We start from the raw sequence: 18,363 nt of genomic DNA, 5'->3' as shown, positions 1-18,363 counted from the left end.
TCAGAAGCCAAGCGTGAAGGTTGAGGGTTCTGATGTCTGGATGGAGAACCTGACCTCCCTTCTGCGAGAGAAGATTCTCTTTGAGTAGAAGACGGATTGGAGGGCAGATGGACATATCTAGAAGGTCCGCGTACCACGTTCTCCTGGCCCAGTCCGGGGCAATTAGGATCATGCTTTTCCAGAATCTTCTCAACCTCCTGATCATTTGAGGAATAACAGGGACTGGTGGAAACGCGTAAAGGAGTGGGAACTACCAGTCCACTACGAACGCGTCTCCTAGAGCTCCTCTCGGGGGAAATTCCCTTGAACAGAACAGATCGCACTTCCTGTTGGTGCTTGTGGCGAACAGATCCACCTGAGGGGTTCCCCAAAGGGCGAAGATCTCTTGAAGGACTTCCGGAGCTAGCTCCCACTCGTGGGAGACTGTGCTCTGTCTGCTCAGATCGTCTGCTGTCAAGTTCTTCTCTCCGGCTAGGTGGACTGCCGATAGAGAGATTCCTTCCTGAATTGCCCAAAACCAGAGCTGCATTGCCTCTCTGCACAGTGGCAGTGACCCTACGCCTCCTCTTTTGTTGAGGTAGTGCATGGCCACTGTGTTGTCCATCATTATCAGGAAATTTCTCCCCTGTACTGATGGCAGGAAAGCTTTCAGCGCTAGTCTGATCGCTCTCAGCTCCAAAAGATTGATGTGTAGTTTGGACTCCGATGGAGACCAACGACCGCCGATTATTGTTGGCGTGGGCTCCCCACCTCGTGAGTGAGGCGTCCGTCACTACTGTGATCACTGGCCATGGTTGCCAAAAAGGTTCTCCCTTCAGAATGTTGTCCTCATAGGCCCACCACAGGAGATCCCCTGCGACCCTGCGTGGAACCGGATGTAAGTATTTGTCTACTCCAAGTTGTTGAACACGTAGAGTAACCAACAAATTCTTCTAAATAATCTACCCTCTGAGTGGGCTGAAAGGAAAACCCAGAGGGATCTTCTAATGAGAAGACTGAACACCAGACGAAGACCGCAGATTACTGTCAGTGAGCGTGGAAAACACAAACAGTGACTGTTGATTAAGTTCAGGAAGAACTAACCTGTATGGTAAGTTCGTAAGGGCTCTGGCAATCTGAGATAAGGCCTTCCAGGCCTGGGAATGAAAAGCCAGCCCTAAATCTAGGCGTGGTATGCTTAGACTCAGGACAGGGCTTATAACGTGAATAAATGACTAAAATAAATGGAAACGATGCAGTACACAGCTTAACGTGAGATAGTGATGAGTTGAGAACGGGATTAGAGTCCAACTGTTCTTCACAGGGTTGCAGCAGAAAGGAGTAAGAAACAATCACCTAAACCACTGGAACGAGGATGCCTAGAACGAAGGTGGCACTTCGTCTCTAATTCTCCAATGGGCCACCGGAACCAGACAGCGCGTGGACGCCTACAATTCCTGGGAAGCAACACACTTGCGGAAGTCTCTAGTCTGTGGTGTGGCCTTTACAGAAGATCCTAGGAGGTGCAGCAATCCAGGAAGAAAGAACCGAGGTCAGCAACTGACGAGCAGTGTGCAGTACAAAAACATGGGGCGTAATCAATCCAAGAACAGCACTCCGGGTCATGAACCAGAGTAAAAAAGCGTGGTTGGAGTTGTGAAGCAAAAGGAATCCGTGGATCAAAGCAGAGGTCAGTAAGTACCAGGAGTCCGACGTAGGCAATCCAGGGACAAAGCAAGGTTCAGTAGTATAGGAATTCCAATGAAACGCAAGACCAAAGCTACCGTAACTCAAGCCAGAAGCATCGTAGCCGGAACAGAAGGTTTAAATGACAAAATGTTACGTGATCCTGCCGACACGTACCACGTGACGTGATGCATGCAGAGGACACCAGCGTCTCCAGGGCAACCTCCAACGCTCCAACATTCGGGATCTACCTGTAATGAAATCCTGATGTGGCACATGAGAAAGGCGCTGTATGGAGAACATCAAAGAGCTGCGGTGCATAGTGATGGAGCGTAGGTTGTAGCTTTTATTCCTTGCTGCGCTATACGATGGCTTCACGCCATGTCTTACACCACGATTCTTGAAACCTGAAGTAGGTCTGACATGTTGCCCGAGATTCAAGACCATTGTGTTCTGGAGTCCATTGAAGGGATCTCCTTTTCAGGCGAGCCTCTGGCACCAGAAAAATGCAGGATGCCATGAGGCCGAGTAACCTCAAAATGTCAAAGGAGATGAACAGGAGCTTTTGAGATGGTGTCATATGGGACTTCTTGTAACTGAGGGAGAAGCCCAGTCTGTGAAGAGAGTGGCAGGTGTTGTTGAGATGATCCAGGACTTCTTCAGGAGAACACGCCCTGATCAGCCAATCATCCCGGTGGGGGTAGAGGTGAATCCCCCCTTTGAAACTCGCTGCCATCACCGCCATCAGTTTGGTAAAAACCCTTGGAGCAGAGGCCAGCTTCAATGGCAGAACTCTAAACTGTTTCTGCGCTTGAGATGGATTGGCATATGAAAATAAGCATCCTGAAGGTCCCACAACATCTTCCTATCCTGGAGTTTGAGGGCCTGAAAGATCTGAGAAAGTGTGACGATCTTGAACTTGTCTTTCCTGAGGAAGTTGTTCAGGTATCAAGTCCAAGATTGGTCTCAGTCCTCTGTCCTTCTTGGGGATTGGGAAATAAGGTGAATACCATCCATAGTTCCTTTTCGCTACAGGTACCGGCTCTATAGCACCTTTCTCTAGCAAGGGAAACATTTCCTGCACAAGGAACGGATCTGGAACCTTCAAAGAATGGCTCCCCGGTGGATGGTTCCGAGGTCTCTGAATGAAGGGGAGGCAGTAACCGTGGACTATGCTTTCCAATGTCCAAGCAACCGAAGTAAGGTCTTGCTATTCTTTCAGCTGCTGAGACAGTCTGCCTCCCACAGGGGTGTTGTGACTCAAGACCTCAGAGAGCTTTTGAGGCAGTTGAAGCAGTGGCTGTTGGTAAAGAAGCTGCTACTTCAGCAGACTTTGCACCTCTCCCTCGTCCACCAAGAGGGAATCTTCTTTGGCCTCTTTTACCAGCCATTCCTTTCACTCTTCCAAGATGGTCCACTGGGGTGAAAAGGCTGAGGCTGCCTAAAAGCGATACCCAAAGACTTGCCTGCCGCCTTTGACGTCTGCAGCTTAAAGCCTTTCGTCAGTCTTGCTGCCCAAAAGAGGAGACCCGTCAAAGGGCATGTTAAGGAGTCTAGACTGCACATTCGGTGCAAATCCAGATGTCCTTAACCAAATCTGCAAATTACAGTGCTTGCCACCATGGCTCTACTGATGCGGTCAGCAGAATCCAAACCAAACTGAAGAGACTCACACATGGCTTCCTTGCAATCTTCAACAATGGCCAAGAAACCGTCCCTTTCCTTCCCTTTGGGAATATGCTCAGCTGCCATAGAAATGCAGTGCCATAGAGTGTATGAAAACTTTGCCAAGGCACATAAGGAGTTTGTTGATTTAAGAGCCATGCTCCCAGCAGAAAATTATTTTCTTTACCAGGCATCAATCCCTATCCGGTGGGATGATCGGACAAGCTGCCTGTTTCAAGGTAGTGGTTGCTGCCTGCACCACCAGACTTTCTGGGGTAGGGTGTTTTTCGACAGGTTGTTGGGGTCACCACTTGATGGGCGGTATGTCCACATCAGGTTCTTATTTACTGCCGGATTTGACTCCAGTGCTTCCCAATTGGCACTTACTCTCCTCTGAAGAGCAAGATGGGATCCTTTTGAGGAGCTCTATCTAGCATATCTGTAAGGTCATCCTTCTCGACAGGGGGGCAGGTCTGCTCCATCCCAGGTAATCCACTACCCTGGTCATCAACTGCCTGTAAGAGGCATCTGCATGCTCATCTGACTCAGGCTTTCCAAATTCCAATTCCGGTGAAGTGTCCACTCCACTGGCTTTCTGCAAATTTTCATATAGGTCTTTCAGTCTGGATACCTCTGATATGAAACTATAAGGGGCATTTGGTGTGCCATACTGCAAACCAAAGGCCGCATCATTATCAGATGGCTCATTGTCCTCATAAATAGAGGTCAGAGATTTAAAGAAATCCTTCCTTGGTAAAGGAGTGTAGGTTTTCTCAGGTAAAGGCATCGAAAGCTTTGAACATTTTGACCCTGATGCCTGGGGAGACGGTCTTCCATGGAGATGTTTTTCACTTCGATGGCACTGAAGGCATCGCTGGCGTCTACTAGTCTTTCACATTTTTGACTCATAGGATCCCTCGATTTCTCAACGTGTCGAGGCCTTGATGCAGAGAATTTGGCTCAAGGCCTTTCCTTACCGGCTTTAGAAGGCACAGGAGGAGCATGGCCTTCCTGTTTCGATGGTTTCTGGTTCTCGAATATCTTAAGCATTTTCTTGCCTGAATGCTTCTCAAGCGGAAGGCGTGGAGGCGTTCGTGGGACAGGATATAGTCCTCTCAGTAGAGGAGTCGGACGAGGAGGTCGAAGTAGGCAATTTACGATGAGTCTTCTTTGACTTCGACAAGTGGTGGAAGCCACTTGTTGACCTGGACCCTTTTGCCTTTTTTCTTTGGGGAGAGTTACCTCTCACTTCGTCAGAAGGTTTTTTCAATGGGGTAGTCGATGGGGATTTTTTAGGGAAGCTACCTACCACAAATTTCCTCCTTACGCTCCTTCAGAGCTTTTCACATCATTGATTGACACTTTGAACAGGCAGAGGTCTTGCGCTCCACACCGAGACACCATGAGCATACTCGATGCAGATCGGTCAGTGATATCTTGGCATCGCAGCCTAGATACTTTTTAAACCTGCTGGCCCTCGGGGTAGTCTGAGTCGAAGAAATTTTTGGAATCCCCAAGGTCAGAAAGGAGAGTACCCCTTGTACATTTTGGATAGTTTCAAAGGATTTCTGTGCCACCCATGTAACATACTGAAGTTATGTTTCATCGCCGCTGTGGAGAGAAATCCATGAAAGGTGACTTTATATATCTTGTTGCATGTGAGATCCTGCCACTTCATCCCAGTCTTTTTTAATAGTTTTGTCTACCTTCAAAATTCCATGTGATGAGGACCCGATATATTTTTGGCACTATATATCTGAAGGGACACAAGCAGCAGCTTGAGTCGAAGGTAAGAGGAGGTTGCCCTGGACACCTCTATGTGCACTGCAACGCTCTGGAGCAACTTTCTGCAATCAGGTAAGCAATACCTTTTTCCCCACAGTACCTTAGGTTCAAAGAAAATGTTTGTGCTGGATGTTTCGTGATGTTGCAGCACTGGACCCGAACTCCAGATTCCTTGGTCTGATGATTGAAGGCAGGATAATGGACGGGATCTCTCAGCAACAATCTCAAGGGACGACTGGGAGCACGACTCAACTTCTTTGTTTACTCTGCGGTTTCAACGCCTTTTCTGCAGCACCAACGAAGGACGCAGACCGCCCGGTCAATCCTCTTTTCTTACTGCAGTCCCATGCTCTCATGAGGGGGGGAGGGGGGGATGGATTCAATATCTGGGGTGTCCTTGAGGACTCAGCAAAGATTTGGACGGATTCTGCCTTTCCAAGACAATGATTCGAAATGGACAGCATGACTCCTGGTATTGGTGTTCCACAGCTCGGGAACGCCTAGGACCTCGGGAGATGGCTCAATTCAAAGTTCGTTTTGGGACTGGTTGTTCTCACCATCCAAAGGGAAGGAGTCACCTCTTCGGAGTTCGTCTGTCGCACAGAAAACAGGGTCAGGACAGCAGTGGTAGTTTCACAGTGTTGCAAATGGTCTGCAGGTGTGTCTTGGATATCGTCTTCTTCGGTTACTTCAGCTTCCAGTGGTCGACTTGCTTTTCACTCCAGAAGCCTCACCTTTTATACAGTTCCAGCACACACACCTCTGCAATCTCTCTCAGCATTTTACAGAGAGGGCAGTCTGGCTGTCCAGTCAGGACAGCAAGACCCCCCACCCTGTGGGAGTTGGTTCTATTCAGGCACTTTGGCAGACAAAGGACAGGGGGGTAGAAAACTCCCCTCCCCCCATTGCCTGCCTGCCCAGACACTCAGGAGCCTGGGGGGGTTGGGGGGAACACCCAAGGGTTCCAGCCAAAGCCAAGAGACACACACAGACCTCCAAGAATGGAAGAAGGGCTGAAACAACCACGCTAGTAATGACGAAAAAAGAAGGGAGGTCCCAAGTTAGTACCTGGTGCCCCTATTGTGCACTACCGAGGTTATGGAGATAGTCGTATAACTGGTCCAACAGTGATGCCTTGTGAAGGTATGCAGCAAGGAACATGGTGGTGCATGTCAGAGGTTCAAAGCCTTTGGGAACATCCTTCCATGAAAGTAGCATTCTCATACACATAATACTATCCATCCCTATTATCATTTTATTACCCATCCCTATAGTGTCACCTCTTAGCCTAATGTAGGACGAGTATATCCTACAAAGTGCTGTTCTCTATTTGGAACTCCCTCCCTCTGGAGATGTAAAAGCTGAACACGTTATGGTCTAGCCCGACACGGTGGGGGCTACTCTGAGCATGAGCTTATCTTTAGAAAGGGCAGTGAAAGGAGGTTTGCAGGAAAAAGCTATAGTTCACGCCCTCTAAGTGCAGATGTGATAGCAGCCAAAAAAATAGTCTTCCATGTGAGGAGCGTTAGAGGGCAGTAATGCATTGGCGCAAAAGCAGTTGCAATTAGGTAAGTCGAGATTAGGTTTAAATACCAGACAGACACCATCAAGGGAGCCAAGGGAGATTTGTAAGTCCTTTAAGCAATTGCATCACAGTTGGCATGGGAAAAAACTATCCCTGTTCAGTCGTGCACAAAAGTGGAGTGTGCAACCAGGTATTGTTTTACTGCAGTCACCTGTAACCCCTTTCTGGCAAATTGTAAAACAAAGGAGAGTAACGTAGGTGTGAAATAGTGAACATTCTATGTACTCTATATTTTCCAACATTGATAAAAACAAAAGCTTTGGTCTCCAGCCTTCTAGCTGAAAGCAGCACCTCCACGACAGTGTTAAGAAAGTCCCAGTCTCTGTACCTTAGTCTCTCAATAGCCAGGCATGACGATTGTGGGCGATGATGATCAGATGGAGAACCAGGCCTCCCCCTTGCAAGAGTAAGTTCACACTCTGAGGCAGATGTCATGGAGGGCAGATGGTCATGTCTAGAAGGTCGGGGTACCACGTCCTACCTGGCCCAATCCAGAGCACTCAGGCTCATGGTTGGTTTTCCAGAACATCCCCAACTTCTTTAAGACATGAGGAATGACAGGGATTGCCGGGAACGCACAAAGAAGTGGAAAATCCCAGTACATCACAAACCCATGTCCTAGTGTTCTGCTGGGAGAAAGTCCCCGTAACAGAAAAGCATGCGCTCCCTGTTGGAACTGGATGTGGAAACAAACACTTCTGGGAAGGGGGGTGGGGGGGAGGGAGTCGCCTGAGCTGTGAAGATCTCTGAATTAACTACCTGGCACAACTTCCGCTGGTGGGAGTCGGAGTCTTGCCTGCTCAGAGTCTGCCGTCGTAGCCTCGGTCCCAGCTAGATGGACTGTCAACAAAGTGATCCCATTCTTTAATGCCCGGCACGAGACATGCATTGCCTCCCTGCATGTGGGCGTGGCCTTGAACTTCCTCTCTTGTTGAGGTCGTGCATGGCCAGTGTGTTAATCATGAGCAGAACATTCTTCTCTTGTATCGAAAGCAAAAGGACATCAGTGACAATCAGATAGCCCTCAGCTCCAAGAGGTTTATTTGGAGTCACATATGTGTGGGACCATAAATCGCTCACCGTCCACTTGTTCTTTCAAGGGGCATAAGGTCACAGTTGCCAAAAAGATTCTACCAGCATCCCTCTTCTCTGTGGGCCCACCATAGGAGATCCTATGTGACCCCATTTGGGACCTCAAGTAAATCCCTCATGCTGCTTGAAAACTGACCACGGAGATTTAACTGAAGCGACCTCATTCTCAGTCTGGCTTCAGGCACGAGAAAAATAGAGGATGCCATGAGACCCAGCAACCGCAGTACATCTAGGGTTGACTGTGTGGGCATTCTGGAATTGTATGACATCTGTTGAACCTCAGGAGGGAACGCCTTTTTCAGAGGAGTCCAGGTCCGCTCTGATGAACTGGAGCATTTGGGAAGGTGTCATCTAGGACTTCTTGAAGTTGAGGGAGAACCCTAGTTTGAGCAAGAAGTAGCACGTGTGGATGAGATGTTTCTGAGCCTGCTCCCCAGAGCAGGCTCTGATCAGCCAATCATGGAAAATCCAAGAATAATACCCCCCTCTGCTTAGACTGGCAGCAATCAGTGTGGTGTAAAGTTGCCCAGACCAGTGCCAGTGGGTCAGATTTATTCAAAACCTTCCACCCATCACTTTTTTGGTTACAGCTGGTCTCCCTATGTGAGAGAGGGTATGCCCAGACCTGGGTCCGTTGCTCGCTGCGCCATAGGAAACAAAGCTGCACCTCACTGAGGAGGCCGAACAAGGCTGAAACATGTCTGGTGTTGCTTACGTTTCCGTGCAGAGGAGACCTGGCCTAGCAGTTCGGGCTGGGCTGCTACCATAGTTGGCAGTACCTGACTGATATGGGTGGACCCCTTTGGCAATGGCACAGACAGGCTAAAAAAACGGTGGTGGAAGGTTGCCCAGAGCAGTGTCAGTGGTTAATATTTATTCATAACCTTGCACCCATCACTTTTTTGTTTACAGCAATGAACAATAGCAAATTGGTTAAGACCCTTGGAGCAGAAGTTAGCCCGGATAATGGGTATTGGCAATCATGAACCTCAGGTACTTCCTGTGCTTGGGATGTATGGGTAAAAGAAACTAAGTATCCTGGAGGTCAACTGACACCAACCAATGATCTGTGAAAGTATAACCATCATGAATGTGTCCGTACTAAGGAACTTGTCCAAGAGTCTTGGGTTCAAGATGGGTCACAGTCACTCATTTTTTTTTTGTTACCAGGAAACAGAGGGCGCACCATCACTACCTCCTTTCTGCAGAAGGCACTTTGTCTAGATTGCCTTTCTCCAGCAGGGAAGCAAGAATGTGCACGAGTGGGGGACAATCTGGGGGGCCTTACAAAAATGAAGGCAATAGCCATGGGTAACCACTGCGCACAGCAATGCATCCAAAATGATGTGCCACCATTCGTCAGAGTGCAGCGCTAACCTTACTCCCACTAGAGGGTGCTGAGAATGTTCTTTGTCCTAGTGTACCTGGGGCTTGGCCTTTACTGCGTTGGCTAAAAGTGCGAAAAGGCCTGCCTCTCCAGTTATGTGTAGTGGGTTCAGCTGTTTTGATGCACTGGCGCGCCTAAAGATTTTACTGCCAGAAACAAACTTTTTGATAACTCATCTTGCCTCTTGTTATCTTTCTTGGGGTAGATATGGTTAGGCACTGATGTGTTAAGGTGAGCATAGGGGTCAAGCTGCATGAAGTCGACATCCAGAAAGGTGTCAAGCCCACTATTATCCTTTAAGTCTGAGACTAGTTTTGCCAACCTCCAGTTCTTCTAAATTAATTCTTCATGAGTGTTCAAACTCCAACAGGGTTCAAAAGCCCAAAAAGAACATTGTCAAATATGGAATGAAAAAACTGCATAAAGTCTGTTCTGGATTGTGGGGCACACCTTAACCTCAAGATCTAATCTGTATGATGGAAATGGGCTCTTCGATGTGGGCGCAGACGTAGCATCGAAGGAGGTAGAAAGGGCATAGACTGTCAACATCATCGACACTGCTCGAAGTCACTTCGAGGCAGACGTCAAATACGAGCTTTTAGGTGCGCCGGACAGAAGCCCATCTGAGTCACTGCTAGCTTTGTTGGGCGCAGTGGCACCCATTTGCTTTCTTCGAATCAGACTCGGAAACTGTGCATAATTTTAAAATTGAATTCTTCCCATTTCTCTACAGAGGCAGATTTTGATGGGAAACGTATCAAACGTTTGTCAGGCAAGGAGTCCAAGGAAGAATATCCAGGTCTGCTCTTCATGTTTGATGAAGAATGATGAAGTCACTTCTTAAGTGCAATCTCCTCCAATGCTTTTTGCTCTTTTTTGGACTCTCTCAGTGGCACCCTATGAAACCTTCGGCTCTCCAGATGTTTTGGACTAGGACTCTGATGATCCATCACCATCAATTATGCTGGCTGGGTGGATGGATGGGAGATGTAGTCCAAAGCATCTAGAGAGCCAAAGGTTGCAGACCCCTGTACTAGACAGTGTGTCAGTAACGGTAAACATGTTTGGCAGTAATTAATGTAGAATTACTGCCAAACTCATGAGGCACATGGGGCACCCAACTACATGAGGGATATGATGTCCCGCTCCCTGGTCAGGTATATAGTGACCAGCTAACTTGGTATCAGTCCTGGGTCTTTCAACTTTCTAAGACACCTTAGCTCCTGAAGCACAGCCAATCATTTTTAAGTGCTTTAGGCCTCACTCTTCCCAAGGTCAGAAGCTCCTGACACTAGATCCATCAGTGTAGCCTGTTCATGTTCGGGCATAGTCTCGGTTCTGCCATCCTGGTGCTTTGTAGGACTGCTTCCCCTTCACGGACACTCCAGTCTTACATAGTTACTCTCCTCCATCTGCTAGTGCCTGCACCTCCATCTGCCAGTGTCTGCACCCCTGAACAGTCAGTACATGTTGCTCTTTGTTTTTTCGGTCTTCAGATAACGAAGCCCTTACTCTCAGCTGCTGCACGTCCATGGCCCTCTGAGCCTTTAGCATAGCTTCTAGCATGGGACCAAGCACAGGCCATGTTTTTTGCTCCATGCTCAACCCCCTCTGCTCACAGATCCTGTGAGGGCCTTCCGAAGCTCTGGCATCCTTCCCTGCACCAGCCTCTTCCCCTTAAAGTTGGTGTGTTAATGCAGATCACCATCTTGCATACAGAGGACTGGAACCTTGCCACTGACATTTTGTGGTAGTCTGGTTGTTTTTATACACAATACCCTGGTTTCCTTGAAATAGGAATGGGTCCCTGCCACTGACGTCATGTACTGCTGTGTACAGCTCTGAAACCAGTGGGAATGAGCATTACTATAGTCCAGGCCGCCATGGGCTATTTCAAGGAGCTCAGAGAGAGGGGCTGGAGTAAGATGGGCACTCTTCAAAGACCACCCTGTAACTGTCACAACAGAACTTACAACTCTTGCCCAAAGGCCCTCGTAGTCCGACTTTACAAGTTGAGTGTCACCTCCAGGCTTTGGTACAGGATTGGTGAATGTGTCACAAGTGACAGTCATTTTATATGTTAGACATACCTAAATGTACATTTTCAAATTCCCCATTTATATTAAGGTGGGAAGCAGCTGAAAAGTAGCACCCAAAAGCTGTACAAGGATAAAACTGATAAAAGTAGCCTGAAAGGCAGGCTTCTGTGAAAAAAGAAAGCTATTGTTAAAACATGTTCGGAAATCAAGTCCAAAGGTGTCAATATTCAAATATTCAGTGCTTTTCAGGATTCATGATAGAGAACCAGGGGTTTCTCATCCCGAAGTCTCCACATTTGCAATACTGCCCCATAATGTCACAGAGACGATGCCTTTGGTTAAGATCAGATAATGCGGATACAACAGAGGTTTCTCAGTAATCAGGTGCTCAACATGGTTCTCAGTGCAGACAATCCCATTCCACAAAGCTCATTGTCTAGTGATTAGTCTACAGGCTCACTAAAAGGATCACGAAATCTGTATTGTGGAATTGGGCTTCTGCCTATTTCGAACACTGATGCCCACCTTTGAGAGCCCTCTACAGTGGGAGAAGTAAAAATGCACAAGGCGAATTCCCCACTATTGTCTACCAGATAAATATGGGTGGTGGGTCATCTACTTAATCAACCATCAGTAAAATATTCTAGACTGCTGTTCCGTACCATAGGCAGCATAGATTCTAAATAGCATAGCTTCTACGTCAGTGCTTCAATGACTTATCTTGATCATTAAACCCGGTTAGCTACATTACCCAAACTATTATTTTCATTTGTTTTAGGATTCTACTGGTTCCAGAGGTATATTGTAACATCTAATGAGCTCTGAAAAAATTGATCTTTGACTGAGCACCACTTACTACGCCCCATCTAGCTTGGAATTATACCTGCAAGATAAAATTGTATGCTATGTAATTACCAATACGTACTAATATTCTCCTTGTAGTTTAGTTTGTTTATTTATAAAGCACGTCCGAACCCTCAGGTAACTGGGCGCATGTGTAACTAAGATCCTCACAAGTAACAGTGCTGTGATGCCCAAGGGATGCCTGTGCTCTATACAAATGTAAAAATAAATAAAGATACCATGATACACAATATTACGACATACATCATGCAGATCACAACATGTTCAAACAATGCATGTCCATTGTGAGTTTACCTTACCTGGAACTAATGCAATTACAGGCTGCAATAGTCTTTACAGGCATGACTAAAAAGTAATTATAAATTTCAGAAACGAATTTACTTGCAACCTCTCTAATTTGACGAAGCGCAAGGTGTAGTCACTACTGTAAGAGCTGAACAACGTAAACAAGTTCCCTCAACTTCTCTTCTTATGTTATGTTACTTTGCATTTATATAGCGCCTTATGTACCATTGGTATGGTCTCAAGGCGCTGGTAGGTTGAACGCCCTCGGGAACCGAAGTTCAAGTCAGTAGAGAGAATAGAGAGTCATAAGGTGTGTGTGTGAGCACCAGCTATGTGTGCAGCTGGTGTGGCATTCGTGTGATAGCTGCTTCTTAACGATAGGTGTGGTGGTTGAGAGATCATGAGTATGTGTTCGTTCTGGCAGATTATCATCCAGACCGATTCTGGCTGCGTTAGGCCTGAGGAGAACGCCTAGGCTGGAGGGTGTGTAACCCGCAGTGTTTAGTTAGGGTGATGGGGGTATGAGGCAAATGATGGTATGAGAACAGATATACCGAATGGCGTCATAGTATCGCTGTGTTCTAGTTGAGTGGTGGTAAGAGGAGAGTAAGCGTGGAGATGTGATATGTTCCAGTTCATCCATTCCGCCCAGTTCATCCATTCCGCCCAGTTCATCCATTCCGCCCAGTTCATCCATTCCGCCCACATACTTCTCTGTTCCACCCACATATTTCACTTAATCCATCGACATAATTCACCCGTTTTATTTAATATATTTGACCATTTTGTCCACATACTTCACCTGTTCCTTCCTTATACTTTACCCGTCTCGCCCTTATACACCCATTCTTCCAGATCCATCCTTCGTTCCTGCTACCCACTTCACACGTTTCTTCCCCCTTCTATACCCGTTCCTTCCAACCGCCTCACCCGTTCCTCCCAACCGCCTCACCCGTTCCTCCCATATACATCATCTGTTTGCTCCGCACCCGCACCATACCCTACATCCGCTCAACACCCTAAATCTGCTCGACATCCTACATCCCCTCCACTCTATCTACACACACCCTACATCCGCACCACGTTCTTATCTGCGCCATGCTCTCATCCGCTCCATGCCCTTGTTCATTCTGCGCACTCACCCGCTCTACACACACTCATCCGCTCTACGCACACTCATCCGCTCTTCCGACTTCACCCGCTCCACTCACTTCGTTCATTCATCCTGCATTAACGGTTCAGTCCATGTCACTTGTCGCACGCACTCGATCCGTTCCATGCTCTCCATTTGTCCCATGCACTACACCAATCTCATGTACTCGAATCTTCTATTCAGTACTTTCCATTTATACCATGCACCCTTACATTCCATGCCTTCAGTCTGTGCACTCATCCGTCTCCTGTATTCGTCTTTCTATCCTCTTCACTTTATTCCTTTCGTCCATTTTGTCCCTTTCGTCCATTTCAATCATTTCATTAATTTCGACCGTTTCACTGCTTTCATACAATTTATTCTTTTATCCACTTCACTGCTTTGGTCTACTTTTCTCATTCTATTCTGTTTGTCCTTTTGAGTTTACATAGGAGGTTATTAGTTTTTGATTTCTCGCATGGATCTTGAGGTTGTATTGTTACTTGTTTTATCGTTATTAATGATCCAGTAGTTTAGGTTAGTTGAATTGTTGTCTAACGTGCACATTGATCCTCTTGTCCATTACATTTATTTCACCCATTTCCTTAATTTCAGCTATTTTACTGCTCTCGTACAGCTTATTCTTTGTATCTACTTCACAGGTTTGATCCTTTTTATTCATTCTATTTTGTTTGTTCTTTTAGCTACCCAATAATACCCAATGGGGGTTATTAGTTTTCGATTTCTCGCTCGGATCGTGATGAAGCATTGTTATCTATGATCATTTGGGCAAAAGTCATTGAAGGTCTGTTATCCAGATTGAGTTAGTTTGAGTTCGGGGTCAGTTTTAGGGGGAAGAGCTAAGTTTTCAGTAATTTGTGGGAAGACATGAGGTATTTGGTGAGTCGGGTGTGGGGTGGGAGTGCATTCCACAGTGTGGGGGCCAAGACTGAGAATGATGATCTGCCTAACCTGACTGAGTTTGTTTTTGGTATGACTAGAAGGCTGGCTGAGCTTGATCTTAGAGTATGTGCACGGTGATGGGGTTTTAGTTTGTCTTGAAGATATTGAGGTCCAGTTTTATGCAGTGCTCGGCGAGAAACGCATAAGGTTTTGAAGGTCACCCTTCGGGCAACCGGAAGCCAGTGGAGAGTTTTGAGGGCTGGGGAGATGTGCTCTCTAGAGCCAAGCGTTTTGTGCTCTTTGTAGTTTAGTCAGTTGGTATGCATGGATGCCGAGGTAGAGGGGGTTAGCGTAGTCCAGTCTAGAGGTAACAATTGTTTGGACCTCGGAGAGTCTGTTGGGAAAGGAGAGGTATGGAAACATGCGCCTAAGAGTTTTAAGATGGTAGTGGCAGGACTTTGAGACGTTGTTGACTTGGCGAGAGTGTGTTAGGTCAGAGTCTAGGGTGCATCCAAGGTTTTTTACTGAATTAGAGGGAGTCAGTGGGTTGCCCATGGCAGATGGCCAGGGTAGTGGGTGTGGAAGAAGTTCGGTGTTGCTGCATACCATGATTTCGGTTTTGGAGGGGTTTAGCAAGAGGTGGTTTGTGGTCATCCAGAGCTCAATGTCGAGGAGGCAGGAAGCGAGGTCGGGTCGGCAGTTGGGTTTTGAGTTCAGGAGTTTTAGAATTAGTTGAGTGTCATCAGCGTAGTTGTAGCACAGGATGTTGTGTGAACGAATTGTTCGTGGGAGGTGGCCATGTAGAGATTGAACAGGAGGGCTGATAGTCATGCTCCTTGTGGAACTCCTGTGTCGACTGGTCGGGCTTGGGAGGAATTGGTGGAGAGTAGGGTTATTTGGTTCCTGTTTTTGAGGAATGATGCTATCCATTTGAGAGCGGTTCCACGAATTCCCAGGGAGTGGATGCGGTGAAGGAGGATTGAGTGGTTGATTGTGTCGAAGGCAGCGGATAGGTCAAGAAGGATTAATGTGGTGCATCCCGCAGAGTCTGCCGTGTTTTTAAGGTCATCCCAGATTGCGGTTAGGGTGGTTTTGGTTCTGTGTCGGGCTCTGAAACCTGATTGAGCGGGGTCAAGGAAATTGTTGGCTTCGACAAAGGCATTTAGTTGGGAGTAGGCAGTTTGGTCGATGAGTTTGGCAAGGAACCTGGTGTTTGAGATGGGGCGGTAGTTTTTGGGCTCGAGAGGGTCGAGGGAAGGTTTTTTTTATTAGAGGTTTGACATGAACCGTTTTGAATGCATCGGGAAAAATTCCAGAGGAATGGGAGTCATTTATGACTGTTCTTGCGTGTTCTCCTGCGCAGGTAGATGCAAACATTTCTTTGAGGGTTGTGGCCGGGCAAGGGTCTAGCGGAGAGCTGGATGGTTTGCGGGCAGAGAGGAGTTTGAGAAATTGGTCAGCAGATATTGGACTAAAGGAGTCGAACGTTGGTTGGGTAGTGGTCCAGGCGGTGGGTTGGCCGGTATGGAGGGTGGGTTGCCTGTAGGGTGTAAGACAGCTAGTTTGTTGGTTAGAGTGTTTATTCTTTCGAGAGCTGTGGAGTAAAAGTGGAGCAAGAGTGAGTCGCACAGCGAGTCGCACAGCGATTGTGAGGGGGTTCGGGACGGTGGTGGTGCATGATGGTTTGGTGAATTTGGTGATGATTTTGTGAAGTTCTTTGTTGGGGTTTTTACAGTTTAGGATTCGGGAGTTGTAATGGGCTTTTTTTGCTTTTCGGATTTCGGCCTTGTACTGATGAAGGTGACGGGCCAAAGGTGGATCTGCTCATGGGTGTTTTGTCTTTCCGCCATTTGCGCTCTAGGTATTTATATAGTTGTTTACTGGTCTTCAATTCAGGTGTGAACCATCTAGGAAAAAGGCCACGGTGAGCTGATGGTTTGCAAGAGGGTGCGAGCTGCATCAGTGAGGTGTTGAGCCGTGAGTCAAAGGCGTCAGGGGTTAGTTGATTATTGAGTAGGCAGGTAGGCGGAGGAGACTGGAGGAGTGTGTCGACTAGGTCAGGAAGGATTATTAGTTTCTTCCAGCATTTGCGTAGATTCGGAGGTTCAGGTATGACTACAAGTCTAGATATAGTGGAACCAGCCATCTATGTGAGGGACACAGATGAGGAGGCCGCGTGGGGACAAAAGTAGTAGACACAAGAACTCTATTCAGCGCTTTAGACCTTTTCATATGGGTAAAACCCTGACGTATTATAAGAATGTGGGACGAAAAGCAAGAAGCAGTAGACGCAATAGTAGAAGTAGTGGGACCCGAGAACACAGGAAGGTGGAAAAGCACGGACCAAGCGAAAGGAGAGAGGATACGAGAAAAACTCTGCCCAGGCCGTGACCAAGCACAGAAACAGCAGTTTGCTGGGGAAACTAAAAGGGTATTTCCCACGAGACACAGCTCAAGTGGAGGTGCCGGTGACCTACGGCACAAAAGTCCAGACCGGATAGACACCAGTCTCAGACTCCCACAGGTGTAGAACAAACTGCCTAATACAGCCACTAAGGTCAAAGTCTGCAACACAGTCACGAGGAGGAACTGAAAGTACCTGCTGGGACAAGGGGAAGACACTGCAATGGAATTCAGTACACTCAGTGAGCCGCCAAACGGCAGTGCTAAATCAAAGTCCAGCTAGTCCTGTAGTAAGAACACATTGCAGCACTAAAGTTTTAAACATGCGACGCAGACACTAATATTCCTCATCGGAAGGTGATTATTTCAATAAAAGGGAACGAGGGCCAAGCGCTGACTGACACACAAAGAATGAAGAGGAAGTCTGGCAAAAACACCTCTGTGGACCCGGAAGGAGAACAGGTAACCCTGGACAGGCGAATGAACCCGGAATACTGAGGAACAGCAGGCGACGTGAGAGGCACAACAGGGACAATGACAACACCCCTCTTACTCATTCCAGCAGTTGTGCTGGCAGTCACAGGATATTTGGCTGGGGAGTAAACCGAGCAAGGAGTGAACACTAAAGAAAGCAAAAGGAAGTTGGGAAAGTCTCCTAATGCACTGGATATAGACAAAAACAAGTGGTGAAAATAGCCATACAGTACCTTACAGAATGCAAGACTTCGTAGCAAACCAAGACGTAGCTTGGAGATTAGTAAAGGCATCCCACAGTCCTCGTCAAAGTTTGTGGCTAAAGAAAAGCCAAGGAAGCCGAATAAAGAAAAGATGAATTCTAGAAGTTCAAATGAGAACAAGGGGGAAATCAACTATTCTCTTGGTAAGAATATTTTGTTTTGTAACTTTTGTTACTTTATGGAAGTTTGCTTGTTCGACACCTTTTGGATTTCCTTTACCTTAGAACTTTTGAGTAGGCCGCAGGAGAACAGCCAAGAGATTTTATTTTTCCCTTTTTGTAGAATACAGAGTGTGAAGGTCAGATTAGGTTTTGGGCACAGGCCCGACGATATTATTTTGGGACATTCTGACAATGAGCTTTTTCGTTTGGTGAGGCAGAGCAACACCTCAGAGTTGGGGCTAGAGAGGCATTTTACCAACCCAGATTTTTATTTCAATAAAAGTATTCGGGAAAGAAACACCACCTGTGTCAGTATCCTATGACCGACTCCTCACACTACTTATTCAGGACAGTTAATATGTGAATAAATGCTAAAAGAAATAGAAGTTGTACCTCGCCTCAATCATATGAATATTTTCCTAAAAAATATTTCAGAATCATTGAGCCCTAGAATAAAGGACCAAGCCCTTCAAAAGCTTAATATTGTAGCAGTATGTAGGGATTGGGTCAGTCTGTGTATTAGATCTCGTGGTGACTGAGTCAGTCTGTGTACTATATCTTTTAGTCTGGGAGTGATGTCACTGGTGGAATGTTGGGAGGAATGCTGAGGCTGGGGGTTTGAAGGTGTGGCAGTTGGGGGCAGCCTGAGCAGGGGCTGGT

At 47.0% G+C, this 18,363-nt stretch overlaps 1 protein-coding gene across 2 annotated transcripts in view; it reads right to left on the bottom strand.

Annotated features, from left to right (window-relative positions):
• Positions 1-18,363, bottom strand: part of SMC6 (structural maintenance of chromosomes 6) — a 2,412,589-nt gene that overhangs the window by 1,979,027 nt on the left and 415,199 nt on the right. The gene's annotated exons all lie outside the window — the stretch shown is intronic.

This window comes from Ambystoma mexicanum, chromosome 4p (genome assembly GCF_040938575.1).
Source record: "Ambystoma mexicanum isolate Mex_15411 chromosome 4p, UKY_AmexF1_1, whole genome shotgun sequence".
NCBI classification, from domain to species: domain Eukaryota; kingdom Metazoa; phylum Chordata; class Amphibia; order Caudata; family Ambystomatidae; genus Ambystoma; species Ambystoma mexicanum.
The sequence above is the reverse complement of the archived record's forward strand: the minus strand, read 5'-3'. Positions and strand labels throughout refer to the sequence as shown.